A 25747-nucleotide genomic window follows, 5' to 3' on the forward strand; every position below is an offset into this window, starting at 1 on the left:
GATTCTCTTTTATAAAGGCCCTAATTCATTAATGAGGACTCCACCCTCATGACTTAAGTAGCTCCAAAAAGCCCCATGTCTACCAACATCTTTGGGGGTTAAAATTTCAACACGTGAATTTGGAGGGGACACAAGTCTTCATAGCATAGCATATGTACAAAATCTAAAGAGAATCCTTAATAAAGCGGTAACAATAACAGGGTCATGGTACTCATTTCACTTAAGAAGGATTCAACTGAGAAAAGGAACTGTACTTGGGGGAAGCAGCCAGAAGCAATACATTATGGAGCCTATGCCACAGACACCTTATCATATTCTCATGAAGTATAATATCAAATCTCTACTCTTGGTGGTGGTGGTATATACTCTCCCCATGCTAATTTCTGCTTCAGATGGCCTCTGCTTTTCAGACTGTAACATACCACCACACTCCCTGGTTACCACCATCCCTACTGCTGGACACCTATGTTACTTTCATTGGATGCTGCAGTTCCTGAAAGACACAGATTCTTCTGCAAGGTTCTATTACTGTTTCTCAATTCACTTCATCCGCATAAGTCTCACTATTTATGCTCAGCAATGCTACTTCCTTAGGCACTACTGTCTCATCCAGGTCCCTCTGCCAAACATCTTTTCTGCTCCACTGCTGCTTGCACTTAGCTTCTGCCAAAGATTCCCTGTAATCTTTGCACTCCTGTGACTCTGCTGTGCACTATAGTGAAGGAGGAGAAATAATTCTGTCCTTTCCTATCAGTGTTTTAATTCCTATCAAGGAGTAGCATAGAACTTCCTATAGCCAACAGAGTAAAACTACATTTCCTATATTTACAAATAAATCCTAGCTGCTTCTCAAGACACAGACACGGATTCACTGGAAGTTAAACAAGAGGTAAATCAGCGTTAGAGGTTACTAGGTGACCCGATTTACACAGTAACAGGAAGCATTCTTGTAAGGACAAAGCTTGCCTCTACTGCCTGCTCATCAGGGACTATTTGCCAGGCTGAGGGGTTCTGCTGAATTGCTCTTTCCAATGTCTTTGGAAATGAATCACAGGGCCTTCCAGTTTTAGGAAAATACTGTACTTGCTTTTTTCAAACATTGCAGAAGCTGACATAAAGACAGACAACACGGTCTCACCTTGATTCTGAAGTTTTCACTTCAATCCAAAAGCTATGTTAAATTTACCTCCTTGGCTAGACCATGTGACTGAGCACCTTTCCCCTCCCTCCCCCCGCCCCCCACGCCCCCATTTAGCTCCAGGAAGGAAGCAGAACCAAAAAAGAACCTGCATAGAATTAGGTATGCTGCCATTCATCATTCTCTCTCTCTACTCATATATTTTCAGTAGAAGCAATGATACAATTAGATACCTGGGCTTTTGAGATTTAACACATAAGCATTTACGGTTCCCAGGATTTAGGCAGGGTCTCAAAGGTAGGTGGCCTTCCTATTTTCATTACACTCATAAAAAAAAAAAAAAAAAAAAAAAAAAAAAAACAAAAACAAAAACAGGGGCACCTGGGTGGCTCAGTCGGTTAAGCAGCTGACTTCGGCTCAGGTCACGATCTCACACTCCCTGAGTTCGAGCCCCGCGTCGGGCTCTGTGCTGACAGCTCAGAGCCTGGAGCCTGTTTCAGATTCTGTGTCTCCCTCTCTCTGACCCTCCCCCATTCATGCTCTGTCTCTCTCTGTCTCAAAAATAAATAAACGTTAAAAAAAAATTAAAAAACAAAAACAAAAACAAAAACTTAATGTGGAACCTGTCACAAATTTGCATATCATCTTTGCACAGTGGCCAGGCTAACCTTCTCTGTATCATTCCAACGTTAGCATATGCACTGCCAAAGCAAGCATCCCTAGTAAAAATCCTAATGTCCCTTCTAGGAGCAGAGTTTGAGTACTAGGCCACACTTATCAACTGACTCTTCCTTTCAGATGTATTTTTTTTCCAGTTTTTTAGGATACTTTTATTCCCAAGTTCAAGGTCAATCTCTGAGATCAACTGAAGCTGGAATCTTCTTTCACATTATGCCCACTAAGTTAAAAATGAATATTTGCTCTAATGTTGTTTATATTTCCCTTGATAAATATAATAGAAAGGAACAAAGAATAAAAACCATGAGTATATATGATCAGAGCTTTTCAAGTTGACTGGAAGATGGAATTGTTCAGAAGGACTTATCTCTTTAGTAAACCAACTTAGAAAACAAGATCATAGAAGACCTGAAATGTTAATTCAATTGGGATATGTGACAGAGAACAATAACTGTGGTCAGATTAGCTACATTTTCAAATAGAAAAACTAAGCTGCAGGATATTATATACTGCTCTTATTTAAAATTGAAAGCAACCCAGAGATACTTATGCATTTTTAAAATGACTTTAATTGGCTCATTTCACACCAGGAAGTCAGTGTTTGTTAAATTATTAAGAAAAGACATCATATAATGATACGGGCCAAGTTCTTTATAAAACGTCTTTACAATGAAAAATTTACTGCAGTGAGTATATTGTCAAGGCACAGGTTAGTGAACTATAATGCTTTGGGGGTCTTAAAATAGTAAAATCAAGAAACTGGTAATTCAGTATGACAAATGCTTTTCTTTTTAACAGACTGCTAAAAATCCTCATATTTCATTTTTATTCTCTTCTTTATTAACCCTCATTCAAATGTAAAAGGATGGTGTGGGAAATGAACCTTAAATGGACCACTCTTGCCTTTCTGGAAAATTATACTAATCACATTATCTTATTGTCCAATTAAATAAATCATCTTTTCTGGTAGTAGTACAGTGACATCATCACCTTTTTAATATCTCAGGAACAAAATGCACAGCTGAAACACTTCCTCCAAATAAGAGAATATCAGCATGAGCCCCAACGTATCTATTCCAGTGCATCTCTGATTTTCTACGAATAACCTTTAAAAAGATCAAATATTAATTTGAGATATTAAGTATGTTTAAACCTAAGTTGCCCTAAATCAGTATTTTTTACTTGATGTTCATTTGTAACCTCAAAATGACACATATTTCAGGTGCATGTGTGCATTTGAAATTTGTGATGAAAAGAATTCCTAACTTTAATCAAATTATCAAAGAAATCACACAAAATTGCTTAAAAATTTTCTCAATCATTTCTGGATTGAAGCATTGCAATGCCCAATTGATCAAATATCAGCTGAAGGACTGAGGCTTAAAATAAGCTCATGGCAAAAGATTTCAAGAAGCATCAGGTTGGTTACTCCTCACGTGATAAATAAGATCTACAATAACAGTGCTGCCTGGCTCAGTACATGGTCCTTAGCCCGATTCTCATTTATCTTAACATCCATATACTTTCATAAATTTGAGATAGGATTTCAAGGAGGATAGACCAAATTACTGGTCCGTCGCCAGGAGAAGAGATGGAAACAGATCTTGAAAGATTAATGCTGCCTTGTCACCACAAACTCCTCTATCATCTTAAAGCTAGGAAGAGCGCTAGCTTACCAAGGAGGAGTAGGCCACTTCTGCTTCCTCAGAGACTTAAGTGATATGGATATTAAAGACTTTCAGGTGTATAAACCCGAATACCCTGATCTCATGCACAGAGTTCCTTTCTTCCCTAGTCAGGGTGCTTTCCTCACCACTGGAGACCTGTCCAGATCGAGCATATAAAGCTTCTTGAAGCCCTTTTACACTTATGGATAGCTCTGGACCTGACTCTCAACTTTTCTTGATCTCAAGCTATAGGGATGCTGGGATCTCTTTATATGATCCCAAGAAGGTCCAATGGCTTTTACTCTAAGCTTTTAATTGATTTGTCACTTGCCATTTTTATTATCTTTCTTCAGAACATCAATTACTCCCACCAACAAGTATCTTCTTTTTCATTACTCTTTCTCCTAAATGTCTCACAGACTGATACATGTAGCAAATTACTAACTTGTTCTCAAGTCTAACATTCACTTCACTACCAGTGAAAGTCTGAGCAACCACATTGCTACCTTGGGCTAATGTCTACTCATACTCAAACCAACTACCTGGATTCTCCTTGCCAGCACCCGGCTGTAGATACAGTTCCAAAATCCCTTCACATCTTTCTGGACCCATATCTGGCACTGTCTGTAATGAGTTGAATTCCCTAGTATACAAAATCTGAGGTTTATTTGAGTACAGAGAGCTTACTAGGGTGTGTTCTTGAAGGGAAACGGGAGGAAATAAAATTAGGCTGAGGAAGAAACTGGACTACGATGAAGTCATACAAGGCCTCTGCCATTCCACAAGGGGCTATAAAGCAAGAATGGTCCTTCAGAGCTTTCTCATGTTGGGACATGGAGCAAGGTTTATATAACCAGTCCCAGGTTTCAGAAGAAAGTATGACCAGAGGAAAAGTGGCTCTCTTTGGCTGAAGGCAACTCGCAGAGAATTGGCAGATAAGGCTGTGCTATAGTCTGTAGATTTATATCCCCTGCACCAAATTCATACGCCAAAATTCTAATCCACAAGGTGATGATTTTAGGAGGTGGGGCCTTTGGGAGGTGTTACGTCATGAGAGCTCAATTCTGATTGGGATTAGGGCTTCTGAAAAAGAGACCCTAGAGAGCTAGCTTGTCCCTTCTACCCCATGAGGTGATAGCACCATCTATAAACCAAGAAATGGACTCTTACCAGCCACCACACTGAATCTGCTGTTGCCAAGATCTTTGACTTCCCAGCCTCCACAACTGTAGAAATAAGTGTTGTCTATAAGCCACCCAACACATGGTAATTGTTATAGCAGCCCAAACAGACTGAGATAGGCTGTCTGTATCTGCAGCACTCCAGCAACCAATAGAATCATTCCTTCAGTTCTGAAAAGTAACATGAGGGTGCAACACACAGCATACACTAAAGTAGTGCAATTAAATCGAATAACTAGCACAGTCATCAACGACTAAAGGTTTATTGCTCATTGATGCCTGGCTAAATCAGACCTGAGGACCCTTTCATTTCCCCGTTTTTAGAAAATAACTATTTTGTTAAGAAAATTGATAAACTACTCAGCTAGTAAGAAAAATACTCAACATATATGTGAAAAAGAGATGAAACCAAATCAAAACAAATGTCTGTTAAGAGCTTGGTTATAGAGTAGATACTCAATACTTCTTCCATGGTTAAAATTCTTGGACACAATTAACTAACATTCAAATTACATCACCTTTTTATACATTCAAGGGACCAGCATCTATTTCCTTCTCTCCTATTCTTCCACCCAAGGCCAAGTGGGAGGTATGAGGGCAGAGTGAGTGGCTACAGGAAGCTTTAGGGAGATTCCAAGGATGGGAAGCGAGGCAGCATGAGGAGCCAAATTTGAATTTGAATCTTAGTAGGCGACAGTGAGACTTAAGCATTGAATGTGGAAAGAGAAGAGTCAGGAGGAACACTCCCACGAAATTCAGGGGCTTAATTTCAGGGATAAGCACATTAACTTCATGCTGGGAAGGCCAATATGATATTGCATAAGAGAGATGTTGCATGAGAAAGATATTACAAAGAATCCAAGTGGATAATCATTTTGAAGTTCTTGCTATACTATTTTCTAGAACAATTTTAGATTAACAGGAAGATTATGAAAATAGTGAGTAGAGTTCCCATATAACCCACATCCAGTTTTTCCATTATCATCTTATATCAGTATGGTAACTTCGTTACAGTTAATCAACCAATATCGATGTATTATTATTATATATTGTTATTCAGATTGCTTGAGTTTTTCCCTAATTTCCTTTTTCTCTTTCAGAATCCCAACCAAGGTACCACATTCCAACTAGTTGTCATGTCTCTCTAGATTCTTCTTGACTATATCAGTTTCTTAGACTTTCCTTGTTGTTGAAGACAGTCAGATATTTTGTAGTATGTGTAGAATGTGTTTCTATTGAGATTTTCCTCATGTCTTCTTCATTATTAACATGAGGTTATGGGATTCCAGGAGGGAAATCACAAGGAAAGGTACCATTCTTATCACATCAGGAATAAATAATAATGTGCCTTAATCACCGTTGATATTAATGATCACCTGAGGTAGTGATTATCAGATTTCTCCACTGTAAAGTATCTCTATCCCCATCCCTTTTCCACACTGTATTCTTTTGAAGTTACTATGCACAGCCCACATATAAGAAGTGGTGAGCAATACTCGGCTTCCTCATGGTTAAACTACCTACATAAATTATTTTTCAATTCTTCTTAACAGGAATTTTGTCTCACATCTGATTTATCCATTCATTTCTTTACATCAGCATAGATTCACAGATACGTATTTGATCCTTTTGGTTACAGATCAGTACTACTTTTTTTGCTCAGATTATTCCTGTTGTGACCATTGGGAGTTTCGTTCAATTGGTTCCTGTATTCCACTGACATACCTCCCCATTGTGGTATTTTATTTTATCTTATTATTTTATTTTATTTTATTATTTTATTTTATTTTATTATTTTATTATTTTATTTTATTATTTTATTTTATTTTATTTTATTTTATTTTATATTTTATTTTATTTTATTTTATATTTTATTTGGGGAGGCACACCCTTTCTTTCTTTACTATACAATGATACAGTCTCCTCTTATATATTTCCTCTTTCTTAGAAAGAAACATTTCTCCAAGGAGCCTCAACTCATTTTACTAGAGAATGATATTAGAAGCCAAGATCTGGGTGGAAGGTATGCTCAAGCTACTCGGGTGTCATTTTTACGTTCTTTTCAGCTGACAGAATAAAGAAATATATGCATGTGTACTAACCTACATACATTGACAAATATAACTGTCAGTAGATAGATATTAATCTAACTATGAATTTAGTGTGATCTCTGATTCTAATCCATTGCCACATGGATCATTCTAGCTTGCTTAACTTGTTTATCTGCAAACTTCCATTTCAACAGTTAGGAAACTGGTCTTTCATCTGCCATCATTTTTTATAGTTTAATTCCAGTATACAAATGTAGAAATATCAGAATTATTAATTGGCACACTCGTAAGAAAAAATGTCATTAACTAGAGTATACCCTATGTTCATTTTCTTTCCAAAATTTTAAAATCAACACCTTTTCCCCCAGATTGATACACTTATAGTACAGTTAGATTGTTTTCATATTATGCACTCCATTCTGTAATTCCTAAAAGCTCAAATTATTTTATAAAATGTGCATACAGTAAGGTTTATTCTTCGTGTTGCAAACTTCAATAGTTTTAAATGAATGAACTATGTTTTATATCCAAAATTGTAGTATCAAATAGAATATTTTTATCACTCTAAAAATCCCCCCCCCCCCACTTCACCTATTCAACCCTTGTCTTCCCTTCCTGACCCACCGGTAGTCACTGATTATTTTTTCTGTCTCTATCATTTTGTATTTCCAAAATGGCACACACTGGAATCATTCATTATCAAGTCTCTTTAGAGTCACTTATTTTACTTAGAATTATCCTATTATCCATCTAAAACTGTTCATCACGCAATAACTTATTTTTATTGCTAATACTTTATTTTATTGATTTACCACAGTTTGTTTATGCATTCACTTACTAAAAGATATTTGGTTGCTTCCAGTTTTGGATGATGATGAAAAAACGGTTATAAACATTCATGTGTATATTTTTGTCTGGAGATAGTTTTCAAACCCATTGGGTATATATTTAAAAAACCTGTTAGATGGTATTTTAACACTACATTTAGCTTTGTCAGATACTACCATACCTTATTCAAAAGTGGCTGTACCATTCTGCCACTCAGCACTGAAAGAGCCCTTCTGTTGTTGTACACCCACCAGAAATTGACATTGGCACTATTTTTTGTTTTAGCCAATCTAAACAATCTAATCTAATGCTATCTAGCATACATAGTGTTATCTCATTGCTGTTTTTTAAATTTGCATAGTATCTTTTCCCTTTTTTGTTTTTTTAGAGAGAACGAGTTGAGGAGTGGGAGAGTAGGGCATAGGGGGAAAAAGAGAATCTTAAGCAGGCTCCGTGCTCAGTGTGGAGCCTGACACAAGGCTCCATCCCATGACTCTGGGATCATGACCAGAACCAAAATCAAGAGTCAGACACTCAACCGACTGAGCCACCCAGGCACCCCTCTCTTCACATACTTATTTGCCATCTACGGATCTACTTTTAAGAGGCCTGTTCAGATCTTTTGTTCTTTTTTTAAATTGGGTTGTTTTCTTAATGTTTAAAGATTTCTTTGTATGTTTCAGATGTGGCCACACTTTTGTACAATTGTAACTTTAAGTCTTATACAAAATATTTTCTTACAAATGTTAATTTCTAGCAAATTCTACTTTATTGAGAATTCCATCACCCTAAAACGTTCTTGAGAAGTTTCTTTTACCACAAAGGTCACAAGAAGAAAGAGTAATAATCTCCTAAAAATAGAATTATCTTGACTAACAATAGTTGTACATGCACTATAAAAGTTGGTGAAACAAAGGGGCACATTAATGACCCAAATAGTTCTGGCAAATGTGTGGAAATATAAGTGACATTATGGCATTAAATATTTCTATTCTCAGCACCTCTTATTCCTCCTTCTGCTCCATATATCCCCCCCAACATCTCCTTCTTTTCCCATAGAATTAACAAAAATGTTATATAACTGCAATTGTCATGTTTTAAAAATTCCTCCTTATTCCTTCTAGATTCGGTTATGTCCAATAGCCTACTCTGTTTCATTATTGTAGTGTTCTTCCACATACATATCAGTAGGAATAGCAAAGTCTTAAATTCTAAAGAACACTTCTGATTACCAAAGATTCCTAGAAGCTTCCTTGGTTTGATTTTCTGATTAAGCATTCAAGTCAGAATTACCAACAAAGATTAGCTGCTGCTTAGAAGACAGGTCAAGCAAGAGGTCCTGATCAGACACAGAAAAACCATATGTGTTTGAAATATTTGTAACAGGTCTGGATATTATTTTAAGAGATGTGTAAAAGACACTGCATGTCTTATATAATTGGACTTCAAGACCGGTAGTTATTTTTACAAAGTATATTGAACTGTCAAAGACTGCAAGTTAGAATTAAAAATGATTGAAAAAGTATACTTGGAACTAAGCTGAAATTAAAATGAAATCCACCTATTATTATGTAAAGTTTTGCTAAGTAAGTTGAAGATCCTCATACAGAAAAAAATAATAGAGAATTAGCTTATCAAGAGGCATTGGATACATTCCATAAATGCATCCATTTATTATTAAGTGAGAAATAAAGAATAACCATAATATTAGATAAGTAGATTTATGATGATACTGAAATAAATCATTTTAATTTAAAATCTATTGAGGCTTATGGACAACTTAAACTATGACTTTAAAGATAAATTTCAAAAATTGCTATATAAGTCACTGGTATAAGTTGGTATGCAGTTGCATGAAGTTTATTATTCTTACAAGGACAACCAAAGAACAAGTAAACATCTTTTATGAAAACATTTCATTGAATCACAGATTTCTTCAACATTAAAAGTTTCTAGGAGATTGAATATTGATTCAACTATTTTAAAATACACTGATATGTAAAGTAGGATTTGTGAAAAACATAGCATTATTGAATATCTTTTGTTATATTTGACATTGAAAATCAATTGAAAACATGTTAATAGTGTGATATGCCACTGAGTAGTTTTGAAATGTAAAACAGACCTCAGCTTCCAAGAACACAGATATATTTTTCTCTATTCTTCCTAAATACAAGTAAAAGCCTTTACTATTCTTAGACTAATAAAGTCTACTCTACACTAAATACAACTAAAAGCCCTTGATACTATATGTAAGACAATCATAAGTAAACATGTCAAGAGGCAAATTGTCTAGGAACCACTTTGGAACCCAAGGAACGGCACAGTGGTGAGTTCCCTAGGTGTTCTGTTTTACCTCACAGATCTCAGACATGTTGCTGGAAAAGACAGTAACCTGGAAACAATAAATGGCACATCAAAAAAAGACACAGCAAGTTTCCTCTCTAGCCAAAAGACCAAGAAAAAGTCACTATGGGTTTCGACAGAAAAGAACTACTCTATTTTAGCCAAACACTAAAGAAAAATCTGTGGCCCCAACCTACCCGTGTCAGCAAAGGCTCAGACTTCCACAATTGCCAGGTGTTATCTAGTTATCGCAAGCTCAAGTTTCTCTACTAAGATAACCAGAGAAGGCTAAGTATGGAGTCAGAACTTAGGTTTAGTCAGTTAGTAACAAGCCCCATCCCATCTATCTTGTCAATGGAGACTGAATGGGGAACCTGAACTTTCAGCTCTAGCTGGCAGCAATGAGACCATAAATCGTGCTCATTAATGTAAAATATAAAACAATAAAAATTTTAGGAAAGAATCCATAGGACAAATTCTTTTCGAAAGGCTTCCTGAATTTACACCAAAAGCACCATCTATGAAGTGAAAAAAATATAAATTACACTTCATGAAAATTAAAAACTTTTGCTCCGTGAAATACTCTGTTGAGGATAAAATACAAGCTAAACAGTTGGAGAAAATATTTCTAAACTACCTGTCTGAAAAAAAGACTGCTATCTAGAATATATAAAGAATTCTTGGGGCTCAGTCGGTTAAGTATCTGACTCTTGGTTTTGGCTCTGATCATGATCTCATGATTTCCTGAGTTCGAGCCCCACATCAGGCTCTCTGCTGTTTGGGATTCTCTCTCGCTCCATCTCTCTCTGCCTCTCCCCCCACTTACACTATCTCTGTCTCTCTCACAGTAAATAAACTTAAAAAAAATCTCCAAACTCTATAGCAAAAAAAAAAAAAAAAAAAAAAAAAAAGAATAAAAAAGGAAAAGAAAAAAGAAATCGTTAGAAGATTGGCAAATGGTATTTCACAAAAGAGTACATCCAAGTGGGAAATAACCAATAAAAGATAGGTCCAAAAGTATTTTTCATTAGGGAAATAAGAATGACAATAAAAACAAAATATAATTACATATCTATCTTATGGCTAAAACTAAATAGTGACAAAATCAAACGCTGGCAATGATAGACACTATGTTCACCTTCCTGGGGCGGGGGGACCCAGGATAAGGTATGCTTGCCATTATGACCCAGGAATTGTACTCTCCTGGGCATTTTTTTTTTAATTTTTTTTTTTGACGTTTATTTATTTTTGAGACAGAGAGAGACAGAGCATGAACGGGGGAGGGTCAGAGAGAGGGAGACACAGAATCCAAAACAGGCTCCAGGCTCTGAGCTGTCAGCACAGAGCCCGACGCGGGGCTTGAACTCACGGACCGCGAGATCATGACCCGAGCCGAAGTCGGCCGCTTAACCGACTGAGCCACCCAGGCGCCCCTCTCCTGGGCATTTAGCTTAGGGAAATAAAAACTTGCTCACACAAAACTTGTACATAAGTGTTTACAGTAGCTTTAATTGTAATGGTCAAAAGCTGGAAACAATCTTGCCTACAGCAACGAGTAAAGTGTTGATCTGTGGCACATTCTTAACACAGACTACCACTGAGTAATAAAAAGGGCAAACCCCAGATGGACACAGTGACGTGACAGATCCCCAGGGAATTCTACTTCATGGCAAAGCCAACCTCCAAAGATTACATACTGTAGGATTCAATTTATACAGAATTCTTGAAATGACAAAAGTCAAAAAACGAAGAAGAAATTCACAGCTGGCAGAATTTAAGACTTCAGGAAGGTTTCCAGATAGCAACACGGAGGATCCTGAACTCAGCTCCGCCCACAGACCCACCAAACGTGCGTCGGCTGCAGAGCGAACAAGGCCATTGGGAAAACTGACCGACGGCCTTTCGCACGCCGGACAAAGGAGAGAAGGCCCACATCCAAGCAGGTCCACGAACTCGACCCTGGCACTGTGACCCCAAATCGGGAGGGAACTCAAAAGCAGAGCTTGAACTCCACACTGGGCACCCCAACTTCTAAGACCCGCCACTCAGAGATGAGCACTCAAAACACCCAGCTTTGATGAACAACAGGGGATAGAGCCCAGGAGACCCACAGAGATATATGGACCCAGAGAAACGCTCTTCAAGGCCTTGCCCCCGACTCACCCTTCCCAGGGCCTGACTCACCCTTCCCAGGGCCCGACTCACCTTTCCCAGGGCCCGGGGCCGAGGCAGCCAATGGAGAGGCGTCCAGACTTCGCGCGAAGGAGGCTCCTCCACCGGCTCGGAGCTCCAGCCTTGGCACACACCCACAGGCCTGCTGGCCGGCGGCGCAGTCTTGGCGCTCCGCCTTGCTCCCCTCACCAGCACCAGCACCGCCTTTTGGTGGTTGTTGCTTATCAGCTCCAGGTGTTTCAGGCTGGTGTTTAGTTGGTTCTGCTGTTGCTTTGTTTCGTGTTTCTTTTTCCCAGCGAGGCCAGATTCGGGCCTCCCTCTACCTCACTGGAGCCCCGGAGCACACCTCCGCGCTCCCCCACTTACCTCACTCTGGAGCGCAGGTGTCTCCCGAGGGGAAATTTATACCCTGTGGCGTCCGGGGGGCGGGGGTGGGGGGGGTGGTTGAGGCGGCCCAGGGCAGCCTCGACCACCTGCCGGTGGCAGCGTGTTCACCTGTAATTGTTAATCACTTAGCAATGAATAATTTAATTCAGGTTGATTTTGTGGTTGGGTTCAGGTGATACAGAGTTATTTACTTTTAAACATCTATTTCTGTGAAAGTGTTTCTCAACTGTAAAATGCTCTGCGGCGCATGGACTTACGATTTTAATCCCATTTAAATCCTGCTTCAATCAACTGATGAAAAGCCTCAATGTGGAACAAAAGAGAAACATCCATGACAAAAATTTAATTTCAAAAAATGGTTGAATTTTTTTTATTATACCTGTGGCTTCATTAGAGATATATAACTTGCATCTGAGATTTTATGAATATATTATAGATTGAATTATTGTCTCTTAGTAAACACAGAGATGTTCATGAAAAGAAGAGACTCCATAATTTTATAGAAACCCAGAAGGAAGTAAACTTATCACAAAGAAACAGAGGAAGCTATCTTTTATCAACCTCATAGTACAGGGGCTTTTAATCTTTGTCTCTTGTGATAGGCTTACCAGAATGATGAATAGGAGAGTCTTCATTAGTCTCCCAATTCATTTGAACCAACCTGTGAGTTGACTATGAAGTAAAGAAACAATAGAGTGAAATGAGAGAGTTCTGTGAGCGATAGTTCCAGTATTATCCAGAGCAGAACCTATAGATTATAGATCGTAAATTTAACAATTAAACAAAACAAACAAAAACAGGTTCAGTGATGATCTCAGTAGCACACACATTAAAATTATGGTCTTTTCTTTTTTTTTTCTTTTTACCGTTCATTTATTTTTGAGAGCGATAGAGCGTGAATGGGGGAGGGGCAGAGAGAGGGGGAGACACAGAATCTGAATCAGGCTCCATGCTCTGCGCGGTCAGCACACAGCCCTTCGTGGGGCTTGAAATCACGAACCGCGGGATCATGACCTGAGCCGAAGTCGGGCGCGTAACCGACTGAGCCACCCAGGTGCCCCAAATTATGGTTTTTTCTAATTGTGATATAAAATACCAGAGATGGAATGAATTCAATACTAATGGACGTTTGATATAGACATATCAAAAATTAATCCAACCATTCTTTTGCCTATTGTGATTGTGATTTTTTTAACTGCAATTTAAAAAATTTGGAAATGTGAAAACTGCTGAATTTAAAAACATGCATTTGTAAGCATGTTGATAGACTGAAATATAATCCTAAGTGATGAACCGTATTCTTTTCTAAAAACAACAAATTTTTAAAAACCTGCTTTAAAAAAAAAAAAGTTTCCCTTTATCTTTTCTGACTCCTGTACTTCATTCTTTCCATTTCCAACTGGCTTATTTACTAGAAGAGTTTACACTTTTATCTTTGTTTTACCTCAAATTCCATGCATTCTTTCAGGAAACATATTTCAGGAAACAAAACCTAAGGGGTTTGTTAAAAATGCAGATTCTCAAATGCCCAACTGTATTTTCGGAATCAAAATAATAGACAAGGAACCTAGAAATCTGAATTTGAAAAAAAAAAAAAATCTCCCCAGGCAGCATATCAAATGTGGAAATACAGATCAAAGAGTAAATTTTCAACAGGAGACATTTCTGTGTGCTGCTAGTCTGCTTGGAGAAAGAAGAAATGGGGAGAAATGCACATAGCTGGGGCTCAGCTTCCCAGTTTTCCCAGAAACTGGTGTTTACACCTCTTTACGTGGAATTAGTTAAGTGTGTGGCGATGGTATTCTTTTTCCTCGGAGTTGCTCTTTTATTGTCTTTTTTTCAAGAATGTCTTTTGAGACAAGGATCAGAGACGGAAATAACCTGTGGACAAGCAGTGACGGCTCTGGGCGTTTCTGGGGTGGGAGTGCTCAGCCCATGGAGATATCAGTGTATGGATCAGAGTCTGCTAAATATTGGCTTGGGTTCTTTTTCTCCTACGTTTACGTATTCTAGGTACTTAGTCTTATCTTTCACTGAGTGCCACTCCACTCTCAAGGCACTAGTACATAATAACAGATTTATAGATTTGGATACAGCCATCCTCATTTGACCTGTCGTCCACTGGGTACAGTGAGCATAATCTAATCGACTCCTTTTGATGGACTTCAATATAAAATGTCCAAAAATTATCTCAGGGTTGTGTCCTCTGCCAGCCTCTCCCACCCCCAATTTAGCAAATTCTCCTCATGCTTTTTGAAACCCACACATTTACACATACACACACACAGATACTTATCACATCCTGTAGGGTTGAAGAATATGGAGAAGAAAAGTATTTGGTAGAAAAGAATATGTATTCATTTATTCCTTGTAAATCCACAGCAGAAAATTCACACATATATGTGCCTGTGTGTACACATAATTACTCAGTAATGTACACCTGTGTTCTATTATACTAATGTATGCTAATTGCAAGTCTTGGTATAAAACAGGGACTGGAAATCTAAGACATGCTCATCATAGTCCACAAAAGTGAAAATATAGCATGACAGAACTATAGCCAGCTATGATCTAGACAACTTATTGTGGGCATCATTAAACATTCGATCAGCATGAACTTCTCACACTCCCTCAAAGACAAGACATATTTGTATTCCTTCACACCCCCCTCCCTCAATTCAGCACCCATTCCAGCTGTCTCTCTGGCAGCTATTAACTTATTTCCTGCTAGGAGGAAAGGGATTACTAGCTGTTAGCATTCCAAAATATATACAATTTGAAAGGAGACAATTTAAGAGCATCTGTGGATTTGGAAGGAAGCCAAACCAGACAAAATACAAGGCAATGCACTTGGCCCAGCCACTTGTAGTGACTTCTTCTTTGGGCAAGAGTGTGCTGTCTTATGAGTGTATCGGGGCCTCAGCCTCTAACACCAAATACATGTTCACCTCTCCTGTGCTCATGAGATTGTGAATATATACACCTATCAAACTTTGCCACCATCGGGTACATATGCAGGCCACTGTTAAAGCAACAGCTCTCTGGTATGTAATGAACACAAAAACCGTTACTGACGCTGGTTGTGATCAAACAGATGAGACATGTCAGTTATATTAAGACTGTTTTGCAAGTGATGGAAAATCCAACTCAAACTGACCTAAGTCAAATTGAGTTTGTGCACTCAAATGACTGAGATTTATAGGGGTATCTACCTTTGTGTTTAGCTTATTTTAATTGATGTAATCAGGAATTTGTTTTGTTCCAGTTTTCACCCCTCTTACCACCTGGCTTTATTCTAGGATTCCGTGGATCTTTTTTTTTGTAGCAATAGGCTTACGTTCTAATAAGTTCACTTCAGCCAAAAAGACAATTGTCCTACTCTTTTGAAAGATCCAGCAAAAATCTAAGTCTTACATCATTGAGTAGGTCAAACGCTCTTTCCTGAATCCAACATCTAGTGCCAGAGGAAATAATTTATGTTTTAACAAGCCCATGGTCCTTGTTTCTTCCTGGAGTTTGGAGGCAGAGTCAACTCCACATAAAATTCATGAATTAAAATCGGAGGCTGAGTTGGTGGCCACGGAAGGATCTGCATACCGTCTACCAGGGGAAAAGTGTTTGATGCTGAATGGGAAAGTTAATAGATACCCGTTATATCCACAGTAGCAAAATACTGGCATCCATGCCAGCACTCGCCGACATCCATCCATGGCAGGCGTTTTTATTAATCTTAGCCCCATTCCGATTGCACTTACAACCTGTCCCGTAATTTTCTTCAGTGTACTCTCCAGGAAACAACTAGTAGTTCCTCTGAGCAAACTTAATATGACCTCCTTTGTTATGCTACACGTGATAATACTCTTGAGGACTGTGGGCAAAACCCTGCATATGTGTTGATAACTCACCCTTGATCTCTCACCCTCAAATGTATCTAAGTCCTTCTTGAGTCTACTTATACTTTTGACTTTTCCACCTCTCAGGATAATTATCTTCCTGCCTCTATTTCTAGAGGCATCTCAAGTAGTTCAGCCTATTGCCTATTATATCTGGCTTTACATCTTCAATCTAAGACTGAATTTTCAGTTAAATAATAGAATCATTCAGATGTTAAAGAGCCAAATGTCAGAAAGACGCAGACAAAACTGGAAACTTAATTTTGATCTCCGGTGATATGTGACGAATCAAAAGAACACAAAGTTGATGTGTGTTTAGATTCACCTCGAAAGGAATAAAAATTTATCTCACATATAGAAAATGGCTTTTGGATAATATTTGAATTGCTGCACACCTCTTAAAACCGTATAAAGACTTATATTATCATGTGCATCCATAGAATCTGGCTTTCTGACTGTAACATGTTAAAACATCATCCACTGACTTAGTAGAAAGTATTTGAAGATTGAAACCTCTATACTTTATTCCAAATCCAACACCTCAGAAGATAGATGACAGAGGTATGTATGTATCTCTATTGCCATTTAAACTATCATTCTTACATTAACCATCCTATTTTGCTCTGAAATTATAAAAATCTGTTTGTTAAAATACATTCCAAATAATATGCAAATCAAAGAAATTCTGATATTGGTAATGGAAAAAATTCATAAAATGACTCAATTTACAAGCTTCAGATATTTTTTTCAAATATATAAATATTTGGGTACTGTGTATGTATTTATACACACTCTTGCATACAGAGCATGCCAGAAAGATACTTAATAGCTAGATTTCTTATTTAAGTCCGTAAGTGACATATGAAGATGGCAATGGTGTTGTAAAGGTGGCAAGAATCATTTCATGGTAACATTTGGCATTATAGTGCTACTAGTAACAACTATAAATATATCGTGAATCTCTAATAAAGTGTTATGATTTCCCTTGGAAGGTTACAGTGGTTTCTTTTCTATATATTTTTAAATCGGGGGTTGTTAATGTCATCTAATTATTTGACTTTGCTTAACCACATGCAGTATCATGCACCTCTGTAATATCACTTGTTTTTAAAAATTGTCTATCATTTTTTTTCAACGTTTATTTATTTTTGGGACAGAGAGAGACAGAGCATGAACGGGGGAGAGGCAGAGAGAGAGGGAGACACAGAATCGGAAACAGGCTCCAGGCTCTGAGCCATCAGCCCGGAGCCTGACGCGGGGCTCGAACTCACGGACCGCGAGATCGTGACCTGGCTGAAGTCGGACGCTTAACCGACTGCGCCACCCAGGCGCCCCAGTGTCTATCATTTTTTAAGGTCACAACCCATAGTGATGATGGGAAGAATGAACGAACAGTTCGATGTTTAGTATTAGTGAATATAGAAAACAGTACTTTACTTCTTTGAGGCAAGGAGCAATTATTCTTATTAATAATTTTGTCAAATGTAATATGTATCCAAATGATAAATATATAAAGGATTTGAATTCTGCGGACAAATGCCAGCTCTTTTCTGATGCCCCCCAGACAGAATCAATAGCTCCAACATCGTCATTCCTATAACAACTTACACAGAAATCACATATGACAGTAACTAGGCTCTGTGGCAAACGGACACATTTATGTGTGTATTCACCCAATATTGTATCTTGAAGCTCAGAGATTCTTTTATCCTTTTCTGGATTCTCAGCATTATTTAGCACATAATAAGTGTTCACACAACATTTTTTAACTTGATATAAAATAAGGAAATGTAGGGTGTTTTGTACCCATGTGACAGTATATAGGATGCTAGACAAAATTTCCAAATCAAACTGACCACTTACCATCAGATTTCATCCTCAAAAAAAAATCAAAATTCTGTTACACAGCAACACGAGCTCAGTTTTCAGGCATAAAAGCTTAGCATCAGTTTTCACTGTGCTATCCTTTCTGTCTAGTCCCAATATGGTGCTTATTCTTTTGTACTTCCCTTTATGATATTTGTCATAGACAAGCTCCTGATTTTATTTTTAGGCTCCCTAATTCAGTATCAATTCTACCACCTTAGCCTGGCTTCATCTAAATGTTATCTACAAACTTTTATGATCACACACTACTATTATTAAATATTTCATTAATCATCTATTTCACGTACTTATATTTATAAAATATAATTATAAAATTATAATTTATAAATATGAAGGTTGACCCTTGAACAATGCAGAGGTTAGGGTCACCAATCCCTGTGCAGCTGAAAATCTGAATATAACTTCCGACTTCCAAAACTACTAAGAGCCTACTGTTGATTGGAAGCCTTACTGATAACATAAAGTCTATTAATACATATTTTGTATATGTATTATATGCTGTATTCGTTCCTACAGAAAAGAAAATGTTATTAAGAAAATCATAAGGAAGGGGCGCCTGTGTGGCTCAGTCAGTTAGGTGGCCGACTTTGGCTCAGGTCATGATCCCATGGTTCACTAGTTCAAGCCCCATGTCAGACTCTGTGCTGACAGCCCAGAGACTGGAGTGTGCTTCAGATTCTGTGTCTCCCACTCTCTGCCCTTCCCCAACTCGCACTCTGTCTCTCTCTCAAAAAAAAAAAAAATAAAATAAACATTAAAAACAATTAAAGAAAATCATAAGGAAGAGAGAATACATTTGTATTTATAGTACTTTACCATCACCAAAAAATTAAAAACAATGGTTAGAAGCAATAAATCTCTTAAGAATTGCATAAAGGGGGTTAAAAAGTACAAACTTCCAGCTATAAAATAAGTTATGGGGATGTAGTATACAGCATGGTGGCTATAGTTAATAATGCTGTATTGTAGATTTGAAAGTTGCTAAGAGAAGAGACCTTAAAAGTTCTCATCACAAGAGAAAAATGTTTGTTAACTATGTGAGGTGATGGATGGTAACCAGTCTTATTGTGATCATTTCAAAATACACACAAATATGGAATCATTATGTGGTACACCTGAAACTAATACAGATACACACCAATTATATGTCAATAAAAGAATTTTATAACAAAAAAAATCCACTCATAAGTTGACCTATGCAGTACACACCTTTGTTGCTCAAGGGTCAATTGTAACACGTAACATATACTCAAAATAAAGGTAATTATTCAGGGTAAGAAAATAAAATAAATTTAAAGTTCTTTCTGCAACCTAAAGAATTAAAACGTTCACCTTATTGGAATGTAACATGGTTTATAAAATAATTGATCTCAACTATCTTATATGATGACTTATAAATTATCTTATAAAATGACTGATTCTTGTTTTTAATTTTTCCCAGTCTCCTGTGCATCCAGTACTCAGTATCTTCTTAAAACACTACTTCCTGCATAATAATGTCCTGATCAAAAATCTATAATTGTTAAGCTCAATTCTGATTCCTCAGTGTCGATTTCAACATTTCTGTATCTAGATTCTTCTCTGCTAATCCAAATTTATTTCCTGCTCTATACTCCCGAGCAACACACACATATTGATTATTCTATGTTATATAACACCTCTTCCCTTTCTCATGTGGTTTGCTCATTTTCTCCACAGGGCTTCTACCTGTACCATTTATCTGGCCTATATTACAATAGCACAACAGCCCTAACCCAACCCTACATCATGAATCCTTGTGATCCAATTTCATCCATTCTCGACGCCTAATTTTAGAAGCAGTTGCTCAATGAAGTTTTCCTGGTATATTGATGCAAATTTAACCATGCTTTTAAAATAAGGGCACTTTAGGTGTCTAACCCATGACAGGCAGATGTATTTTTGATTCTTTGCCAGAGTCAAATACCTCCTCTTTTTGGTGTTCCGAGGCTCAATTTCCAAAGGTGGTGATGGTGGTGGGAGTGTCCCCTGGCCACTCCAAGCAATGCTCAAAACACTACCTGGGTTTCCTAGAATTCAAATCGATTCTGACACTACCTCCTGCAGATAGCATTAAAAGTTCAGTCCTATAAGAAGACTGATCCCTCCTACTACAGTTGCCAGTCACAAGCTCAGGTGGTTAACTGTACTTCTGACAGACTGGCTATAAATTAGGTTTCCAGGACCTCTTTCTTGGGTTTGATTTATTTGTTAGAGCAGCTCACAGAACTCAGAGAAACATTTTACTTACTAGATCCCAGTTTATTATGAAAGTCAGGGTGCCTGGCTAGCTCAGTCAGAAAAGCATATGAATCATGCTTTCAGCATTGTGAGTTTGAGCCACATGTTGGATGTAGAGATGACTTAAAAATAAAAAATCTTTAAAATAAATAAATAGAAGGACAGAAGTCAAGAACAGCTATATGGAAAAGATATATAGGGCAAGGGAATGGAGCTTCCCTGACTTCCAGAAGTGTCATTTTCCCAGCAACAGGTGTTCACCAACCCAAAAGTTGTCTGAACCCACTCCTTTTGAGTTTTCAAGGCAGCTTCATTACATGGGCATCATTGATTACATCATTGGCCATTTGTAATTGCTTCAACCTTCATCGCCTCTCCCCTCTTGGGAGGGCAGGGGGTGGACTGAAAAATCCCAACCCTCTAATCAAATGGTTGTCTCCATTGGTAATCAGCACCCCCCCATCCTCAGGTGTGGCCAAAGTCACCTCATTAATATAACAAAAGATATCTTTAGCACTCTCAACTTTGGAAATTCCAAGGGCTTTAGGAGCTGTGAGTCAGAAACTGTGACCAGAAACCAAATATATGAATGACCAACTATGTATTTCTTATAAAGCACAATATTACACCTCCCAAGCATTAAACACACACACACACACACACACACACACACACACACACAATTTCCCTATAAGTATTGGATAGTGGTGGCATCAGACACACAGTAGATCCTCTATAAATGCTTACTTTTACTGATAATATTCTTAGGATATATCCCCGCGTCTAACTTCAACAACTAAAGTGGGGTCTTAAACAAGAACCCTCAAACTAAAATAGCTCTTCTCAGTAATATTTAAACGCCAATCAGATTTCTCACCGTAGAATAAATTGTAGGGCATCTGATCATTTGTAGGCAGCCAAATGTTGTTATCTGGGAATATTTTAATGCTTTATAGGAACTCTAGCCTTTCTGAAATACTCCTAGACACATTTTGTTATCTGAAGGAAACCCATTATTTGTTTTTGTGATGTCTGTGAACAAATATGGAATTAGTCAAAATCTTCTTCTGAATACCAATGACAATAATCAAAGGCCAAATCTTTCTGGTATTAAAATACAATAGTCTTATTCTGGAGTTTAATGAATAATTTCCTATCAACTTGGGACAGATGGATAAAACAGAACAAACAGATTCCTCTGGCTAATAATTACATGTTAAGAAGATAAATTTTTCTTCATTTCTTTGAATTTTATTTTCACTGAGAATATCATGCCAGTTGGCATGACATTCTAGTTTTTATTTTTAAAAAGTGGTGTTGTTGGCAAATGTAATTATTAGTCTGCCTGCTTTCAAAAATATAAAAAGAAAATAACACTTTAGAAATTTCTAAAGCATTTTGTTAAATGATTGTTTTGTGTCTAATTCTGTTAATTTCATCAATCTACCTATTCAAGTGTCAATACATCAGAGCCTTTCCCGCTCTAATCTAGCACTTTTAGAAAATTTTCCAAGGTCTTAGCCTCCTACAATGCTCCTAATCACATTTTCTCAAAATAGATACCTCTGCAGGACTCACTCTTATGTCTCTTACTTTGATTCACATCTTTATCTGGCCTCTTTGAAATTATTATGGACTTCCAGTTGGAATCTCAGATTCGGCCTCCTTATTGGACACTTTAAAAAAATTCTTTAATAGAATGGTTTATTTATTTAAGTTTTTAATTGTTCACCAAAATCATAAAACTACCTTTTTGTAGGATCATCTTCTTGTATCTTTGCTCACAAAGAGATCTTTGGGTATCTGTTCTTTAACCCAGAGAGTTTTTCATTATTTATCTAATGGAAAGTTAATCACGTTAATAATGAGTGTGGTTAATTTTTTTTAGTTTACATTCTTCATTTTAGTTCTTCCATTTCAGCATTATAAGCAAACTTAGAGAATATTCTTTTTTTAAAAAAATGTTTATTTACTTTTGAGAGAGTGCCAGCAGAGGAGGGACAGAAAGAAGGGGACAGAGGATCCAAAGCAGGCTCCATGCTGATAGCAGTGAGCCAGACGCAAAGGTTGAACCCCCAAATCATGAGATCAGGACCTGAGCCAAAATGGGACACTCAACCGACTGAGGTACCCAGGCTCCCCGGATAATATTTCTATGTCTATTAGTTTTCAAGTTCCATTTGATGACACTACAATTCAGTGGTTCTCAAAGTGTGGCTTGGACCCCTTGTAAGGGGTTAATGAGATCAGATCTGTTTTTCATAATTATACAGACATAATTATACAGACAAAAATATAAGACAAAAATCTTCTATTTTTACTTTCATTCTTCCACAACTGTATAGATAAACTTTCCAAAAGCTAGATGCTTTATATATCACAACAGACTGAATGCAGAAGTGGAAATAATAAAGAAAGATCATTGAAGAAATATCAAACAATGCCACTCTATTAATTTTCTTATTTTTAAAGCATATTTCATAAAAATTGTTATTTATATTAATAGGTAATGTTTATAATGTTATTTAAAGTATTACAAATATTTAAATTTTCTTCCAGTTTTGACTATAGTAAATAATAGACATAATATATATAAACAAAACCTCATGGGGCTCTCAATAATTTTTAAAATTGTGAACGTGTTCTGAGAACAAAATTTGAACAGTTATTCTTATCCATAAACAATATAAATTGCATCCCAAATTGGTAAATACATAGTAAAATTTATTTCTTGCAGCTGACACAACAGAAGGAGTGTCTAAGTTCTCAAAACTGACAAATGTTCAGGTGACAATAGGACCTAGAAAACCTACTTCTGAGCTCTTTGCTCCAGCAAGTTACAATGGATTAGTAACAGAATACACGCTAGAGTTAAATAAAGAAAGAATGACAGGAAAATTAGGCTAATTATGTCATCATGAAAGATTCCACTGGCAAAGAAGTGATAAAGAAGGGTTGGAATCAATAAACCCTCTTCAGTGTCATCTGTGTTAGCAAATGAAGTCAACACCCATGACTGCATTCAGTTCTTTAAGAAAGGAATAGGTCTAGATTTCAGAAATCTAGGACTACGTAGTCTTACACAAGTCAATCTATTCCATGTTGCCAAGTGAGTGTTTAGCTTCTGAACGTGCTCTTTTAGAAGGCTGCTAATTCCGATAACTCATATGGTTTTTAAGTCAGGTTTATTCGGACAGAGCCTAGGCAAATTACCACCTAAAGCTCAGGCAAATTTCATTCATTTTATTTCTATCTCAGCACCTAGACAATGCAGTCAGTAAATCAACTTCTGAATGTGTTAGTCTGATACTTCCTGACACTCTTATCCTGAAGGTCAGTTTCCAGACTTGGAGAAACCTGGGCCAGTATAAGTTGCCAGTCTGATAATATGCCATTATTATGCTAGGAATAGCCTCTTAAAAACCTACAATAAAATTTCTGGGTTTGTAAAAATCTAGCGGCTAAAAATACATGATCAAAGAAAAGACATGATTCCTGGTGAACAGAGGGGAGTATATTTATATAAAATTAGGGTGTTTGTTAATAGAAATAAAGGACATGGCCCATGTTTTTATTTTCCACAGAGAAACTACCATTTTGTGTATATTGATTCTCATGTGAATAACTCAGTAGACATTCTGTGAGAGGTTTGCATGGGCCATCTATTTTTTTTTCTTTTTTTTTTTTTTTGAAGTCTCAGTTACACCACAAGAGTAGAAAGTATTATTGGAATTTTTTTTTAGTTAAATAAAAATGCATGTATATAGCATGGCCATCATTAAATATGATTAATGTGGAAGGGAATATGAAAGCAGTTGTGGGACTAATTTAGAGAGACCAAATAAGTTCTGAGGCAGTGGTGAAAATTAAACTTAGCAATATTTCTTAAAGAAATGCAGTTCTGGAAGCATTTCATCAAGCCTAGAGCTTGATGCTTTGAATTGCATATATATTTTGGAATTAGATTGTTTTAGGTGAAACTCTCCTGTTAGTCATGTTTATAGGCTGGGCAATCTATCATATTACTTACTATGACTCTTTTCCTTCCTTTGTTCCTTTCTTCCTTCCATTCTTCCTTTCTTCCTTTCTCAACCCTGTTCTCTCTTTTGTTTTTGGTTGGTACACTAGGATTGTGGGATTAATCTTTTCTGCATCAAATACTGTCATTGTTGTTTGATGCAAAGCTCCATTCTCTCTCTCTTCTTCCCTTCCTACCTCCCTTCCTTCCTCCCTTCCCCTGTTTTCTCTCTCTCATTTTGTGTAACAGTGCACTATTTTACCATTCTTACCCTCATTTTTGATTTATTAAAGTCAAAATATGAACATCTACCTTACCGAAAAGCCATGAATATTGTGCTTGCTGAGTGATTTGTCGTCTGCCATCCTGTGAATTGGCTGACACTGGGACAAGTGTCAGAGCTGGCACAGTAGGTGCTGTGCATGAGATTGTAGTCCTCTAGGCCACCTTTGCAGTGGGTCCCTGGGTGCTCACTGAGCAAGTCCTGATAGCCTATCTGTTTAGTCCTTTTCAATTCAATTGAAAAACATTACCTTTAAGGGGATGGGGAGGGAGAGCCAAAGTAAAATCTGAATTAAGAATTTATATATTTATTTTTTGCCCAGCTAGACATCTGTTTCCTATTAGACACAGACATCCATGATATAAGCAGTTGTTTGATGTCATTTTCTAAATTATCACAAAATTCAGCTTATCGTGACTTACTATAACTACTTATACTATGCATGCATATAAAGGGGGAATCGTCATAAAGATACAAAGAATATTATATATGTTTTAACAGGGATTTACCATGGACACAGAAATCCTTTGATTAGTTCTTTGTTCTTGAAAAATATCTGATATAACTTTTCTTCATGTGGTTTAAGTTTTTGTGGAGACAAAAATTTGACCTCAGGATCAGAGTATACATAAGGTGGAAATCAAATGTGACTAGCAATTTCCACCCTTATGTCCTAGCCGCTGCTCTGCATGCTGGTATGAGCATCATTACCGAGCTCTCAAACTACCATCATTATGTCTCTCTTCTACTGTACAAGCTGTGGAGCTGAGAACATCCACCCCTATCCTCCAGACTCATGGAGATATGAAGAAGATTGAATACCTTCAGTGAGCACACATGCCCTCATCCTCTCCTTCTACTTATTATTTATCTACCTGGATGATTAGGAATGGAACATGAAATGTAAAAATACCTAAAAATGTTTTTATTGAGTGTATATTCCCTTTGGAAATTTTTTA

General features: G+C 37.1%; 1 non-coding gene across 1 annotated transcript; it reads right to left on the reverse strand.

Annotated features, from left to right (window-relative positions):
• Positions 1–1748: 1748 nt before the first annotated feature.
• Positions 1749–1853, reverse strand: LOC112851723 (U6 spliceosomal RNA). The gene has a single exon (XR_003222807.1). It is a non-coding gene; the product is annotated as a U6 spliceosomal RNA (small nuclear RNA).
• Positions 1854–25747: the final 23894 nt, after the last annotated feature.

This window comes from Puma concolor, chromosome D4 (assembly GCF_028749965.1).
Source record: "Puma concolor isolate L17-30 chromosome D4, mPumCon1.1.hap2, whole genome shotgun sequence".
Taxonomy (NCBI): Eukaryota; Metazoa; Chordata; class Mammalia; order Carnivora; family Felidae; genus Puma; species Puma concolor.